Below are 15,217 nucleotides of genomic sequence, written 5' to 3'. Positions count from 1 at the left end.
CATGCATTTTTTTAATAGCTTGCTCAGGGGAGGATGGTGGCAGACTGGGGAGAGGGGTCAGTGTGGGTATAGAGATAAATCTCTCTGTCCAAGGGTGACATGATGTCACTCTCAGGCCCTCACTGAACACCTAGTCTTTGAAGGTTGTATAAACTGTGAGCCACCCCCATGATTGGCTTTGGTCTAAAAGAGAGACAGTCAAATGATCATCCTTTTAGTCATAACGTGCTGGCTTTACTAATAAAATGATTCAATTACTGAGAAACCATGTCTCTGGAGTCTTTTTAACTGTCACATTGGCCCTTCCTTCGGTAAAGGCTCAGGAGGGTGCCTTCCCTCGTGCACCATCACTTCTCTGCAAGCTCTAGTTCCCTTCAAAGCTCAGCTCAAGCACTGAGGGCCCTACCTTGATCCATCCAGTTGGTAACTCCTCCTCCGTGGGATTACTTTTGATTTTGAATTAAACCTGTAATTTCATTTGCATGGGGAACTCCTGATGAGGAAACTCCTTACATAACCATACATCATGTTTTAGATTTGTATCACTTCCCTTGGCAGTTTATAGTCTTTAGAGTTGTCTGGGCCCTGAAAACTGACTAAACCCAGGCCATGCTCTTCAGAGGCAGAACTTGAACTGAGGTCTTCCTGAATCTGAGGACAGCTTTCTAATCAGCATGTATCACTGACTCTCACTTTGTATTTACTTTGCATTTATTTTGCATTGACTTCTTTGTGTCCATATTGAATTTCCCCACAAGTAAGTTTCTTGGGGATGAGGGGGAGGGAGCTCTTTCATTTTTTCTTTTGTATCCCTAGCACCTAGAATGATGTCTTAGGGACACTAGGCACTTTGGATCGTAGGCTCATAGATTTAAAGCTGAAAAGAAACTTAGGGAACATCTGGACCAGATCAATCGTTTTATGGATAGGGAAACTGAGGCTCAGAAAAGGTAAGTAGCTCGTAGGAGGAAAAATGTAAAGTATGTGTGAGGAGAAATGTCTGCCTTATTCTTCCCTCCTGGCAGCCTTTTTATCACAATAAAGAAAATAATCTTATCCTTAATCTCACAGTGAAGAAACCTAAGAATACTATTCAGCTTCATCTCTCTGAGACCATTTCCCCACTAGGAAAATGAGGGGTTTGGATTAAATCACAGGATCCTAGGCTGAGATCAGGAAGGCATCTCAGAGATCACCAAGGCCCCTCATTTTCCAGAGGAGGAAATAGCAGCCCGGAAAAAGGTAGCAATTTGCCCAAGATTTCACGGGTCCTAAGTGTCAGAGCCGACCCCCAGATCCCCGCAGTGATCTCCGAGGTCCCTTCCAGTCCTGACATTTTATCTGAGCCTCTAATTCTCTCGCAGGGTGACTAGACCACGTGACAGCTTGCTATCACCATCAGCAGAACTGTTACTGGAGGGCTCTAACACCAACCCTGATTTCTGAACAGAAATAAAATTTGGCTTGTTTCTATTTATGCCCCATCGTTAGTACTGCACCTGCAGCTGGTTGCCAAATCCTGCTGCTTCGCGGATCCCTTCTCACTCTAAATTTCTGATCCTTTGATCTTCTGACGTCTGCCCCTTCCTCCTTGTCGTTAGCCTTGGTTCTAGGCATCTTTCACCTACAGTCGGGGCTGCATCTCCTCACTACTCCTTCCCATTCCACTTTTGTTAAAACGATCTCTCCTTTGGTTTGCTCTCCATATGCTGCATCAAAAACCTTTTTTTTTTTTTTTTTTTACCAGCCCCCATCCTTGGCTAGCTTTTATTAGCTCCCAGTTTTTTTTTCTTATCACGTGGTTTATTCACCCTGCTTAGAATGATAGAATCAGAGAAATTCTCGGACTGGAAGGGCTCTTAGGGATCATCTAATCTAATCCCATTAGTTTCCTGGTGAGGAAACTGAGGTGGAGAAAGGTGAAATGATTTATGCATGCAAAGTCACACAGATTAGTGGCATAGCTTGGACTAACAGGAAGGAAGAAAGGAAAGAAAGGAAAGAAAAGAAGGAAGGAATGAAAGAAGAAAGGAAGGAAAGAAAGAAGGAAAAGTAGAACAGGAGGAAGGAAGGAGGTGGCATAGTGCTAAGTACTTTACAAATATTACCTGATTTTATCCTCACAACAACTCTAGGAGGTAGCTGCTATTATTATCCTCATTTTACAGCTGAGGAAACTGAGGAGGATATAGGTTAAGTCACTTGCCCATGGGGCACACAGCTACTAAATGGGTGAAGATGGATGTGAACTCAGGTCTCCTGATTATAATGCCTATACCCTTTACATTGTTTTGAATAATGATCAGCATAGTCCTCTAAATAGTTTGATGAATGATATTCCTGATACGTGACATTTCATCTCTTCTCACCATGCCTTTGCAGAGGCTGTCTCTCATGCCTAGGGTATACTATCTCCTCTTATCTTCCTCTTAGAAGTCTCTACCTTCCTTCAAAGGTCAGCTCAAACACCATTTCCTATATTGGACTTTACCAGTCCTTCTGTTCTTAAATGGCCATATATTTACTTCTGTGTGGACATATCTGTGTACATTTTGCTTCTCCAAATAGAATGTAAGCTCCTTGAGGGTAGAAATTGTTTTTTTTTCTCCCTAGTACCTACTACAGTGCCTAGCACATAGTAGGTGCTGAATAAACTGAAGAACAGATAGTGGTTGATAGAATTAATGAAGTAGTATGTAGTGGAGAGAGTGTTAGATTTGGAGTCAGAAGACTGGGTTTGAACATTACCTCTGTGTAAACTTAGGTAAATCACAATGTCTCTGGACCTCAGGTCCCTCACCTGTGCAATGGGAGGTTAGAACTAGTTAACCTGAAAGGTCCTAACATCTATGCACCTATGATTCTTTGAAAATGATGATGTTGCGGTAGCTGGTTAATAATAATAACCATGAATTTTCATAGCCAAAACATTCATGAGTTTAGGTGATCACTCAGGGTAACCTTCATGTCATGGTAAGGAATCAAAGTAGGGTTTTGGTCCAGGAGAAGGACTCTAGCTTTCTAGAAATCAATTATGGGTATTTTAATATCCATAATAATGAGGGCAGCTAGGTGCAATGGATGGAGCATTGGGCTTGTGTAATGGCAGATAAAATTAGGATCTTTTGCTGTTTTTGTTTTAGTATAGTCGAGTGTCTGACTGAATCTTGCCTTTATCAATCAAGAATTTTTACTAGGAGTAAATTACAGAAACAAGAGTTTCTTTAACTAGAAACAGTATATGTATTTGTATTGTTAATGTGATTAAAGATCTTCTCCACCCATTAATGGGCCTGCTCATTAAGGGGAGTTTGATTAGGGAAGATTTGGAGGAACACCCATAGCTTTTGTTAATGAGACACTGGTTCTCAAGGGTTGGGATGCCCTCTGGCTCTGAAAAAGGTATAAATACTCTGAGTGGAGGGTAAGAAGGTCTGAGTGCCAGATGAGGACTCTGGGAAGCAGCTAAGGAGCCCCCTGGCTTTGAGAACCCAGATGTCATGCTTCCCTCTCTGGTAACTATGGTCCAATTGGGGTCCAATTGTCCACTGAATTCAGGCAGAGGAAGCCATGTCTGTTGATCTTTTGATTTCTCTGTATTTTCTTTGAAATTCTGAAATTCTGAACTAACCTGAATGATATATGTACTTGGTTAAATGAATGATACATGTGCTTGATTAAAGTGATTGTTAACCTCTCAAAAGCTGCCTTTCCAGATCTAAGAACCTGTGGTAGCAGACCCTCCAGTGTATGTTGAGGTTCTTACTGATACAACTTAGAATTGGAAAGGCTCTTCTTCTTGAGTTCAAATCTGACCTCAGACACTTACCAACTGTGTAATCTTGAGCAAGTCCCTTAACGCTGTTTGCCTTATCTGTAATTTGGAGAAGGAAATAGCAAACCACTCTAGTAGCTTTGCCCAGAAAACCCAAATAGGGTCATGAAGAGCCAGACACAACTGAAAAAACACTGAATAAAAGTAGTAAGCACAATGAAGATGTTAAATATCTCAGAAACCAATGAAAGTTTGACAGTAAACTTTTGATCTCCTTGTCAGAAGGAAAGAATTATCAGCCAAGGGAAATAATGATTTAGAATAAAAACTCATTTGTAAAACACTCTGGAGAATGATGGCAGAGGACCACTGTGAAAAGTAGTATAAGTAAAAATAAGCCTAGAGAAAGCTTGGCATGAGACATGCTCATATCCCCATCACATAATTCCAAGGGTTGTCAAAGATGAACCTGGAAGGAGGACAATAAAGAGACGGGAAATCAAACTGCTGTGTCAGCGTTTCTATAATGCTCTATTTTCATCATCAGTGACAAAAAAAGTGCTAGATTTAGATCTTAACACCTCAGTCCTCAATGCACAAGGAAATCACAGCAGCATTTAGGAAGAGGAAGTCAGGAAGAACAACTAGACTACAGCAAACATCCCCTGAGAAAATCTATGTAAAAGATGATGTAATCTTAAAAATATTGAAGACTTGATTTCCAAGATATTTCATGGGGGTGGGGGTGGGGGGTGATACCAAAATAATGGAAAAATCCTAGATTATAATAACCAAAAACAGTGATTAAGAGAGAATCAAAAATTGCTGACTCCGATGCCTGCTTTTTCATCTTTATAAAATATGAGAATGGTCTATGTGCAAATGGAGGGTATCCTTGATGAAGGTAGGAGAAGGGAGCAGGTAAGCTTTTGCAAACCATCTCCTTTAGTAGACTACATGTTTATATTCATATAATTGTCATAAAGATTCATAGAATGCAAGATTCCACTGTATTTATTTTTTGTTGATCACACAAAAAAATGCATTTGAGAGAATGGCAAGTAGTAATGTAGGAAAAATAGCATTCTAGAGGACAAGTAATTCACAGGACAGAGGAGTCAAGGAGAGAGCTGTAAATAAAATTGGTGGCCTAATATGTCTATATAGAAATATACAAATTATGAGTAATATGCAAAAAATTCTAATGCCAGGAAGTAAATTTAACCACATAGTTATTGCTAAGACTCATCCTGACTAACAGAAAACTATGAAAGGGATGTCTCCCTAGCAAGGAGTGTAGTTAAGTTCTACTTATATCACCCTCCCCCTTACCTACCTAGGCAGTGGCTGAATGTCTCAGGTTGGCTTTACCTGAAAAACTGAGGCTAAAAGAGCTAAAGAATGTGTGGGTGGCTGGGGAGTAGGTGGGGGGAGGGAAGAGGGATGACCAAGTGGGACTTTTGAAAAGGAAAAAAAAAAAAGCAAGGAAAGAAAAGGTAAGAGAATTCTGGGCACAAGAAGAGTCTTTTTTCATGCCATTGTACCCTTGAACCCAGCCTACATTACCACTAGTGATAAGCAAGCATCATGGAATGACTAGGGTCCCAAACAGACTGGCTAAAACAAGATATATCAGAAAGCAGTTAGAAAGTAAATTATTTCCAGTGACATAATTCTGAGTAATAAAAAGTAGATGGAAGATAGATTGAGTCCAGAGTTCCCCAAACTGACTGGGCATTGACTTCAACTGCTATTTGGCTGAGAGTAGAAGAGCTTTGAGGGAACCCCGCTTGATATCAATTTCCAACAAAATTCCATTGTTGAAGAACCTGTGAGCATTTAGATAGGAAAACAAATTATTAAGAGTCAGCATGACTTTCTCAAGTACTGGCCATGCCAGATCAATTTTTGACATGGTAACTAAACTATTAGGTCACTAGAATGTTATAGAAATAGCATACCTGGACTTCAGAGAATCCATAGATTTTCATGTTATTTTTTTGGACAAGATAAATAAAGGTAGGTTAGGTGATAGTGTAGTTACGTGGTTTTGGAAATGGCTAAATGACTGGATCCAAAGGGTAGTTGTCATTCATTGACCAATGTCAAATTGGAGGGAGGTTCTGGTAGGGTGCCACAGGGATCTGTCCTTCACTCTATGCTGTTTGGCAATCTTGTCAGTGTTAGAATAAAAGCTTCTATGTCATTCTAATCAAATATTTGGAAGACAAAGCACTGAAGGAAAGCTAATACACTGAATGACTGTTGGGATGCCAAACAAATCCCAAAAGGATAAAATGGTGAGTCAAATCTAATAGAACAAAGTATGATGGGGATAAACATAAGTGCTTCACTTGGATTCAAAAGTCAACTTCACAAGTATGACATGGAGAGGTATGACTAGTCTAGACAAAAATACATGTGAAAAAGATCTAGGGGAGCTTGGGGGACTACAGGTTCAATACGAGTCAACTATGCAACATGGGAGCCCTGAAGGAGAGTGGAGGCTAATCTGAGGCATAGGGTCTATAACATGGGAGTTGTACTTTTTCCTGGTCAGACCACATGTGCAGTATGATGTTTAGTTCTTGGGGCAATGGACAGTTGGAAGGATATGAAGAAAACATACTGATAAGATGCAACCTGTCAAGAGATGAATTACCTGGGCAGTGAGGGTAATGGAACCTGAGTCATGTGATACCTGGTAATGAGAGATGGTGGGCTGGAGAATAGAAGAATTAAGGGGCAAATGATTGCTGTCTTCAAACATCTGAAGGGCTGGCATGTGTACAAGGGTTTCTAGCCTATGTAGCTCCAGAGGGAAGAACTAGGGTTAGTGGATAGAAGAGGTAGAGAGGTGAGAAGAAGAGAGAAGGAAAAGAGAGGGAAGGAAAAGCCATCCTAACAATTTATTCAATCATTTTTCAGTCTTGTCCAATTCTTCATGACCCTATTTGGAGGTTTCTTGGCAGAGGTACTAGAATGGTTTCCATCTCCAACTCATTTTACCCATGAGGAAACTGAGGCAAGGTTAAGTGATTTGCCCAGGGTCACACAGTTAGTAGGCATGTGAGCCTGGATTTGAACTCAGGTCCTCCTGATTCCAGGGCTGGCACTCTATTCGTTGTGTACCCTAGATGATCCATTCTAACAATTAGAGCTATACTAAAGTGGAATGAGCTGCTTCAAGAGGAGGTGAGTTCTCTCTCATGAAGTTTTTCTTTTATGTATGTATGTATTCATTTGCTCATTTGTTTATGTGTACATATATACATATACATATATGTATTTTCACAGGGTTTTTCAAACAAAGATTGGACAGTATTTCAATGGGAATTCATGTTCAAGTAAGGGTTAGATCAGATAATCTCTGAGGTCCCTTTCAACTCTGAGATTCTGTGAAATTTTGTTCTTGCTCAACTCCCTATTTGACTTGGGGAAAAAGGTTTTGTCTTTCTTGCTGCTATTAACATTTTTTTATCCAAAATTTCTCCTAATTTCTCTTTTCACAGGGCTGATGTCTTCCAAGGAGAGAAAACTTTGCATAAAAAACTTGCAAAGGAGCTTCTGGGATTGGCCTAACACTGTAGGCCTGTGATATGGAGGACATCACAGTGTGGTACTTAACAGTTTGGTTGGGGTGGCCTATGGACCCATAAGAGAAGGATGCCATAACCAGTGTAATGTCTGTGGATTAAGTTCAATAGGAAGCCAGAGAAAGCAGAGATCAATGTGGACCAGAGATGTTAGGCAAGTCCCTCTGGAGGCAATGAGACCTGAACAGTGAATCCGGCCATTGTTTGTTTGACTCTTCCTGGGGCCATAGATTTATGTTCTCATGGAATCTGAGTTGGAAGGGATATCATCTTGATCCAAACTCACCACCACTGTAATAATCCCCCGCAATAGCATCAGACTTCTGTTTTGTTAAGCCCTTTACATCTGCTTCAGGAGGGGGCCTTCTGGGCTTCAGTCTCCTGGAAGGAGCACTGGACTTGAAATGAGAGAAGCTAAGTTCTTGTCCTGCCTCCTCCCTAATTAGCTGGATGACTTTGGGCTCTGGGCCTTGGCTCACCCATTTGTACAATGAAGCAATTAGATGGTCTTTAGCTGGCCTTACATAAACATGAACTGATTCCAGAAGATCTTCAGTAAGAAAATCTCAAGATGATTTCAGAGAAACTTGGCAAGACTCATACCAACTGATACAGAGTGAAATGAGCAGAATCAGGAGAAAAATGTCTTCAATAACAACGTGGTAAAGAAAAACAACTTTGAAAGATGTAAGAATTTCGATTAGTGCAATAACCAACCATGATTCCAGAAGATCAGTGATGATAACGGTGACCTACCTTCTGACAAAAAGGTGAAAGATTCAGGGCATAGAATGGGACATACATTTTTGGACAAGGCCAATGTGGGAATTTGTTTGCTCACCTGTTACTAGGGAGAGAGAGACAGGGATAGAGAGAAACGCAGAGAGAGAGAGAGATAGAGACAGGAGACACAGAGAGAGACAGAGACAGAGAAAACATGTTAAAAAATAAAACACAATAAAAGTAATTTTAGAAATTTAGAACTAGAGGGAGCTAGGACTAGTGAGAAGTTGCTGGGAGTTCTATTTCACTTCAAAAATAAGGAGGAACTTCATAACAAATACAACTGCCCCAAAACAGAGCAAGCTGCTTCACAGCATAATGAGCTCCCTATCACTAAAAGTGTTCCTACAGAGTCAGGATCACTAATCATCCAGGATGTTGTAGAAGGTATTCATGCTCTGGGTAGGAGGTTGAACTTGACAGCCACTAATTAAGCTCCCTTCTAACACTAAGTTTGTGTCCTATCCTCATTTCTTCCTGTTCTTGATCTTCTGTTATTTTATCTGACAGAGGGGAAAGCTGGTGATTGGAAGAGCTCAGAGGGATAGACAGTTTCAGGATCTCTCCATGCCTTTCTGTGTGGTACTGTTGCCTCTCCCACTAGATCAGGGACCAGGGTCACACATCTCTCTGGATATTCTCTCTGGCTGTGTTATACACTTGACATGCTATGTATTCCCCTTTAAAGGGCGTTAGATGAGGTAAGGACTTGACAAACTAAACAAATTTTCTCATCAGTTATATTCAAAAAATGATGTTTCATTTTGTGTGTTGAGTCTCATCACCTCTATATTAGGTGTTGAGTGGTATGCTTCATCATGGTCCCCTGAAATCATGATTGGTCATTGAGCTGATCAGCATTCTTAAATCTTTCCCAACTGGGAATATCTCTGACTTTCTTTGTCTAGTCTTATTCTGACCAACATTTAGTCTGTTCCCCAGCCACATTCCTTTCCACTGCCAGGTTCTCCTCTGTTTCTGGCCTGTTCCCTTTCTGTAATCTTCTGTGACTGAATCTTTTCTGCTGCCTGGAAGCTTTTAGGCAACAGGTTTTTCATTTCCTGCTAACTGGTGCCTCCCTGCCTGTGACATGAGGTTGGGGAAGCCAGTCAGACCTGCTTGAGAAGGATCATTATCCCCCCTCATCTGAGCAGCCATGATCCATATGCATCCATGATCCTCTTCAGTTTTCTTACACCTCACTGCTGGACTTGTACTCTTTGATCCAGTGACATTCATTTCCTTCCTGTTCCACTAACAAGACATGCCATTTCTCAGCTCTGGGCGTCCTCTCTGGCCGTCCCCATGCCTAGAATGATCTCCCTCTTCTGCTTTGACCGCTGACCTTCTTGGCTTCTTTTAAGTCCCCACTAAAATCTCACCTTTTACAGGGAAGCCTTCCCCAATCCCTCTTAATATCTGTGCATTCTCTATATTAATTATTTCCTATTTATCCTGTATTTGACTTGCTTTGTACACATTTGTTTGCATGTTGTCTTCACCATTAGACTGTAAACTCCTTCAGGGCAGGGACTGGTTTTTTTTTTTTGCCTCTTTTTGTGTCCCCACTTCTTAGCATAATGCATGGCACATAGTAAGTGCTTCACAAATGTGTTTTGATTGTTGATAATCTCTAAGATGAGATAGCCATAACCCTGGAACTGTTTAACCTGCCCAGAATCTTGGACCCAGGAGCCTCCAGGAAGAGAGATTATCATATTTGAGACTCTCTGGTGACATTCTTGGTTATGTGGCTTCTCTGGCCTTTCCCAGACCCACTGAGGGTTAGTCTCCATGGCAGGGTAGGTCCTGCGCCTAATGTGAGGGGGACTGTCATGGAACTGTCCCAATAGCACCTTTTCTTTATTGTCCCTGCCTCCCATTCTCTTGGTTGTCTCTAATTAAGCCATGTGGCCTTCCCTTTCATGCTTTTCCTTAGACTCCAAATAAAAGGACCTATTGCTCTCAACCTTGACTGGCTTATCTGATTCTTCTGCAATGCCTTTTTATCCCTAGCAACAGATTCTTATATCAGGGGACCTTAAGTAAGCCCTATTAGCTCCAAGAATTTAAACTAGTATAAAGACCAAAGAAGGCTGTACCTACCATTTGAACAGAACTCATATAGCCTTAACTAACCTTACTTTATAATTGGTGAAGGAAGGGGTCATGGAGAGACAGAGAGACATAGAGAGATAGTGAGAGACAGAGAGAAAAATAGAGATAGAGAGAAATGCAGAGACAGAGATATGTGAAAGACAGAGAGAGAAACAGAGACAGAAAGAGAGATGAGAGAGAGAGAGAGACAGAGAGAGAGAGAGAGAGAGAGAGAGAGAGAGAGAGAGAGAGAGAGAGAGAGAAGGAGACATATAATTTGAGAGATACAGAGAGATAGAAAAAAAGACATAATTAGCAATAATAGCTAACATTTATAAAGCACTTACTATGTTCTAGGTACTCTACAAATATTATATCACTTGATTCTCACAATGATCCTGGGAGGTAAGTCCTTATACTAACTTCCTAATTTTACCGATGAGAAAAATCAAGGTAAAAGAGGATGGAACTTGCCAAGGGTCCTACAGCTGGTAAATGTCTGAAGCCAGACTTGAACTCAGTCTTCCTGACTCCGATCCCACTGTGCCACCTAGTCTCTCCCAGAAGAAAAAGGAAATGAGGATGGAAAACAATCTTAGAGTTAGCAAGGAGCTAATTAGAGGCTGTCAAACTCAACCTCCCACCCAGTACATGAATATTGTCTACAATATCCTTGATGATTAGTGATCCTGCTTCTGTCGGAACTCTTTTAGAGATGGGGAGCTCATTATGCTGTGAGGCAGCTTGCTCCATTTTTGGACAGTTGTATTTGTTATAAAGTTCCTCCTTATTTTTGAGGTGAAATAGAACTCCTAGTAACAGAGATAGCAAGACAGAGACAAACAAAAATATAAAGGTAGAGAAGGGCAGTGGCAGAAAGCAAAAGACAGAGATACTGGCAGGCAGAAAGAGGGATGGGAATAGAGAAAGACAAAGACATAGAGAGACAGAGACATACACAGGGACAGGAAAGGAAGGATGGAGGGGAAGATACAGAGGGGGGTAGGGAAGGGGAGAGAGAATGGTGGGGGAGAGAGAGAGAGAGAGAGAGAGAGAGAGAGAGAGAGAGAGAGAGAGAGAGAGAGAGAGAGAGAGAAACACACAGTATTTTCACTTAGTGCTGGAGGCATCCCAGGGCTGCCCTGGAATATAAATGAAACCACTCCATCATCTTAACCTGCCTCTAATGACTTCATCTATAATTAAAGAGGGACTTTGTGGATGGCCAGCAGGAGGGAAAGAAGGAAATGCTTTGATTAGATGGGTCCTCTTCATTGAGAAGAAACAGCACAGAGGAAAGAGAACTTGTTCTGGAATCAGGAAATCTTGTTTCCAATCCAAGCTCCAACACTTCCTAACTAGGTGACCTTGGTCAGTCAACCTCTCTAAGCCTCAGTTTTCTAATCTGTAAAATGAGAGAAAAAAATATTTGCACCACCTACCTTCTAGGGTTGTGGTTGTGGAATGGAGAAAAAGAGAGAGCTAGCAAAAGGAAGAAGGAGAGAGAGAGAAGAGAAGGGATGAACTGCCCATGATTCTTCCCTTTTTTCCACAGGAATGGGACCAGGCATCCTACTTTAGGTCCATCTGTCTTGGGTTTACACTTCCTGCTTCTTCTGACAGTGGTTCTCCCCAAACATCCCACTGTGACACATTTTTTTCCTCACTGTTGCCTTCTTTCCTCCTTTGCTCCCTCCTTCTCTTTCCCTCTCTTTTCTTACTCAATGAGAGCAATATTTATAGGTTAAATCTTAAAGCCTTTCTGTTATTCACATTTCCATTTTCTAGAATAATTTCCAAGCTGTCTCGTCTACCTACTTTACACAGGTCCACCTTTTTTTTTCAGGTGTCACTTCATCTCCTGAGATGTATTTAACAACTTGGGGACCACAAATTTGGGAGACACTGCCCGCAGCTGTCCTAGCTCTGGCAGAGCTTGGTGTCTGACCCCAGAAGGAGGGACAACCTACCCAGGCGCTACCCTAGTGGAGCATTCAGTTGACAAGGCCCCTTTAATGTGGGGACAGATTTCAGGGATGACACTGCATGGAAATCTCTGAGACTGCTCTATAAAGGGAATTATATTTATCTATAATATTCCCTTTATAAAGGGCACAACTTACCCTCCTGGAAGAGATCTCAGTTGCTGCTTTCAGCCACGTTCCTGCCCCCTCCCCCACACCTCTACTTCCTTTTGGCTACTCTTACCTTGACCTAGATTGTTGACTAAATTTATGCTAATTTCTCTTGTCAGCCAGCCTTAGTTTCCACCTTTGAATTGTCCTTGCTTGGTTTGCCCAATTTCGTGAGGAGTCTCTGCCCCTCCTTTCCCTGTCTCAGCCTTGCCTTTGGCATTGACTCCCAGGTCTCTTGAGAAAACATCTGTCCAAGCCCTGTACTTGTCTAAAATATCTGGACCCAGTCCCGCAACTAGATCATGCATCTGCATAATCAATAATTCAACCCAATCCAAAGATCAACCAGCAAGTATTTATTGAGAGCCTACTATGCGTAAGGCACTTTGTTTTAGGTGCCTTAGACACCTAACAAAAAATAGCTGGGCAACATATACCAAAAACTATAGGTAAACATTAAAGATAAACAGACGATAAAGGTAAACACATAAATATTCACATGATAATTTGAGGAGAGAGTAAGTTCTAAAAAGTAGGAGAGATCAAGAAAGTCTTCCTGTAAGAGGTGGCCCAGATGTTAAACCTTCAAGGAAGCCAAGAATCCAAAGAACCAGAGTGAGAAAGGATATCTCAGGCATTGGGCACAGCCTTTGTAAAGTCACTGGGACAGGAGGTAACGTGCTGAATTTAGGGAATTGCACATGGGCTGGAATGGTTAGAATGTAGAATGTATGAAGGGGAAAGAAGGATGCAAAGATAGACTGGAGCCAGACTAGGAAGTGCTTGAAATGCAGAAATAAGGAGTTTTTATCTTATCTTCAAGACAATAGGGAGTTGCTGCAGGGCCTTGAGCAGGGAAGTGGCATGATCAAACCTGCTTTCAGAAGATTCTTTGGGCAGCTGTTTGGAGGAAGGATGGGAAAGGGAAAAACCTTGAAACCAAGACTCCAAATATCCCCAGCTTCTGATAGGACCATGCCTATCATCAGTCAAGCCCTGGTTCCCTATTGCACCTTGCCCTAGCACATCTAGCCTCTTAAATTAGCTATTCCACCAATAAGATAAGTACCATATTTTGCTAATTCTCCAGGCAGGTATCAGAAATATGATCCCTAGAATTTTATCTTCTCTTTCTTGGGCTGCCACAGATTCTACCCTTGAACTCCTACTAATGTGGTTTAGGGAAAATGGCAATGAATTTGATGCCCAAGGACCGGGGTTTAAATTCTGCTTCTGCTTCTACCTGTGTGACCTTGGTCATGTCACTTCCCCCTCTCTCATTAGAAACGTAAGTTTCTTTATTTGTCAAATGAAGGAATTGAACTGTATTGTCTCTAAGATCCCTTCTAGCTCAAAATCCTGTGGTTGTCTGATTATTACCTCTCAGTGTTCAGAACCCTCTCATCTACCCATTCCTCCTGCCTCCAGTTTCAAGGGGTTTCTTCCTCTTCAAATTACCAGGCATTTTAGGGTGTAGTACATTTATTAGTTATATATCATTGCATATTATATATTTATAATTTATGTAGTTCTTATATTTATCTGTGCCCATGTCATATGCCCTTCAATACAATGAAAACTTTTAGAGAGCTATTACAATTACATTTTGTCTTCTTTGGCATATCCCTAGAACCTTACACAATGCCTTGTACGTGTGTAGTTGTCAGTTTAGGGAACTTCTGGTGTGGGAACTCACTCCCACCAAAACATTGCAATCTGTCTCTAACTTAGTAGGTCAGTCCAAGGGAGTTGCTTGAGGCATGTAAAGGTAAAATAACTTGCCACAGATAGTCACACAGGTAGTAAGCACAGAGGTGAGATTTTATTTTTTCCATTTTAAAAAGTATTTTTATTTAGAGTTTTGAGTTTCAAATTCTGTCTCTCCCTCCCTCCCTTCCTCCCTCCCTCCCTCCTTCCCTTCCCTCTCCCTGAAATGGTAAGCAATCAGATATAGGCTATACTTCTGCAGTTATACATACATACGTGTGCAATTTCCATATAAGAAGACTCAAATGAAAAAAGAAAGCAAAAAACCCAGCATGCTTTAGTCTGTATTCAATCAATATCCATTTTTTCTCTGGAAGTGGATAGTATGCTTCATCATTAATCCTTTGGGATTGTCTTTGATCATTGTATTGCTGAGAAGAGCTAAGTGATTCACAATTCTTCGTTGAATAATATTGTTGTTATTGTGTACAACATTCTCCTGGTTCTGTTCACTTTACTATGCATTAGTTCATGTAAGTCTGCCCTAGTTTTTCTGAAACTATCCTGCTTGTCACTTCTTATAGCACAATAATATTCCATTACAATCATACAACACAGCTTGTTTAACCACTCCCCTATTAATTGGCATCCCTTTGATTTCCAATTCCTAGCCACCACAAAAAGAGCTGCTATAACTATTTTTGTACAAATAGGTCGTTTTCCCTTTTTTGGATGTCTTTGGGATATAGAGCTAGCAGTAGTATTATTGGAACAAAGGGTATGTACAGTTTTATAGCTCTTTAGGCATAGTTCCAAATTGCTCTCCAGAATGGTTGGATCAGTTCACCACTCCACCAACAGTGTAGACACCATTGGTGTCCCAGTCTTCCCACATCCCCTCCTACATCCAACATTTTCCTTTTTTTGTCATATTAGCCACTCTGATAGGTTTGAAGTGATATAGAGGTAGGATTTTAAAATCAGTTCTTTTTTGCTCTTAGGCCATCATTTTATCATCTATGACAGATTACCTCTACTGCCAGTATTTGGTAGGCATTTAATGTTTATTGGAGTAAATTATAATTTCTGCTAAATACTGCATATCTCATATCTTTCCCACTACA

This window comes from Notamacropus eugenii, chromosome 1 (genome assembly GCF_028372415.1).
Source record: "Notamacropus eugenii isolate mMacEug1 chromosome 1, mMacEug1.pri_v2, whole genome shotgun sequence".
Classification (NCBI taxonomy): Eukaryota; Metazoa; Chordata; class Mammalia; order Diprotodontia; family Macropodidae; genus Notamacropus; species Notamacropus eugenii.
The sequence above is the reverse complement of the archived record's forward strand: the minus strand, read 5'-3'. Positions refer to the sequence as shown.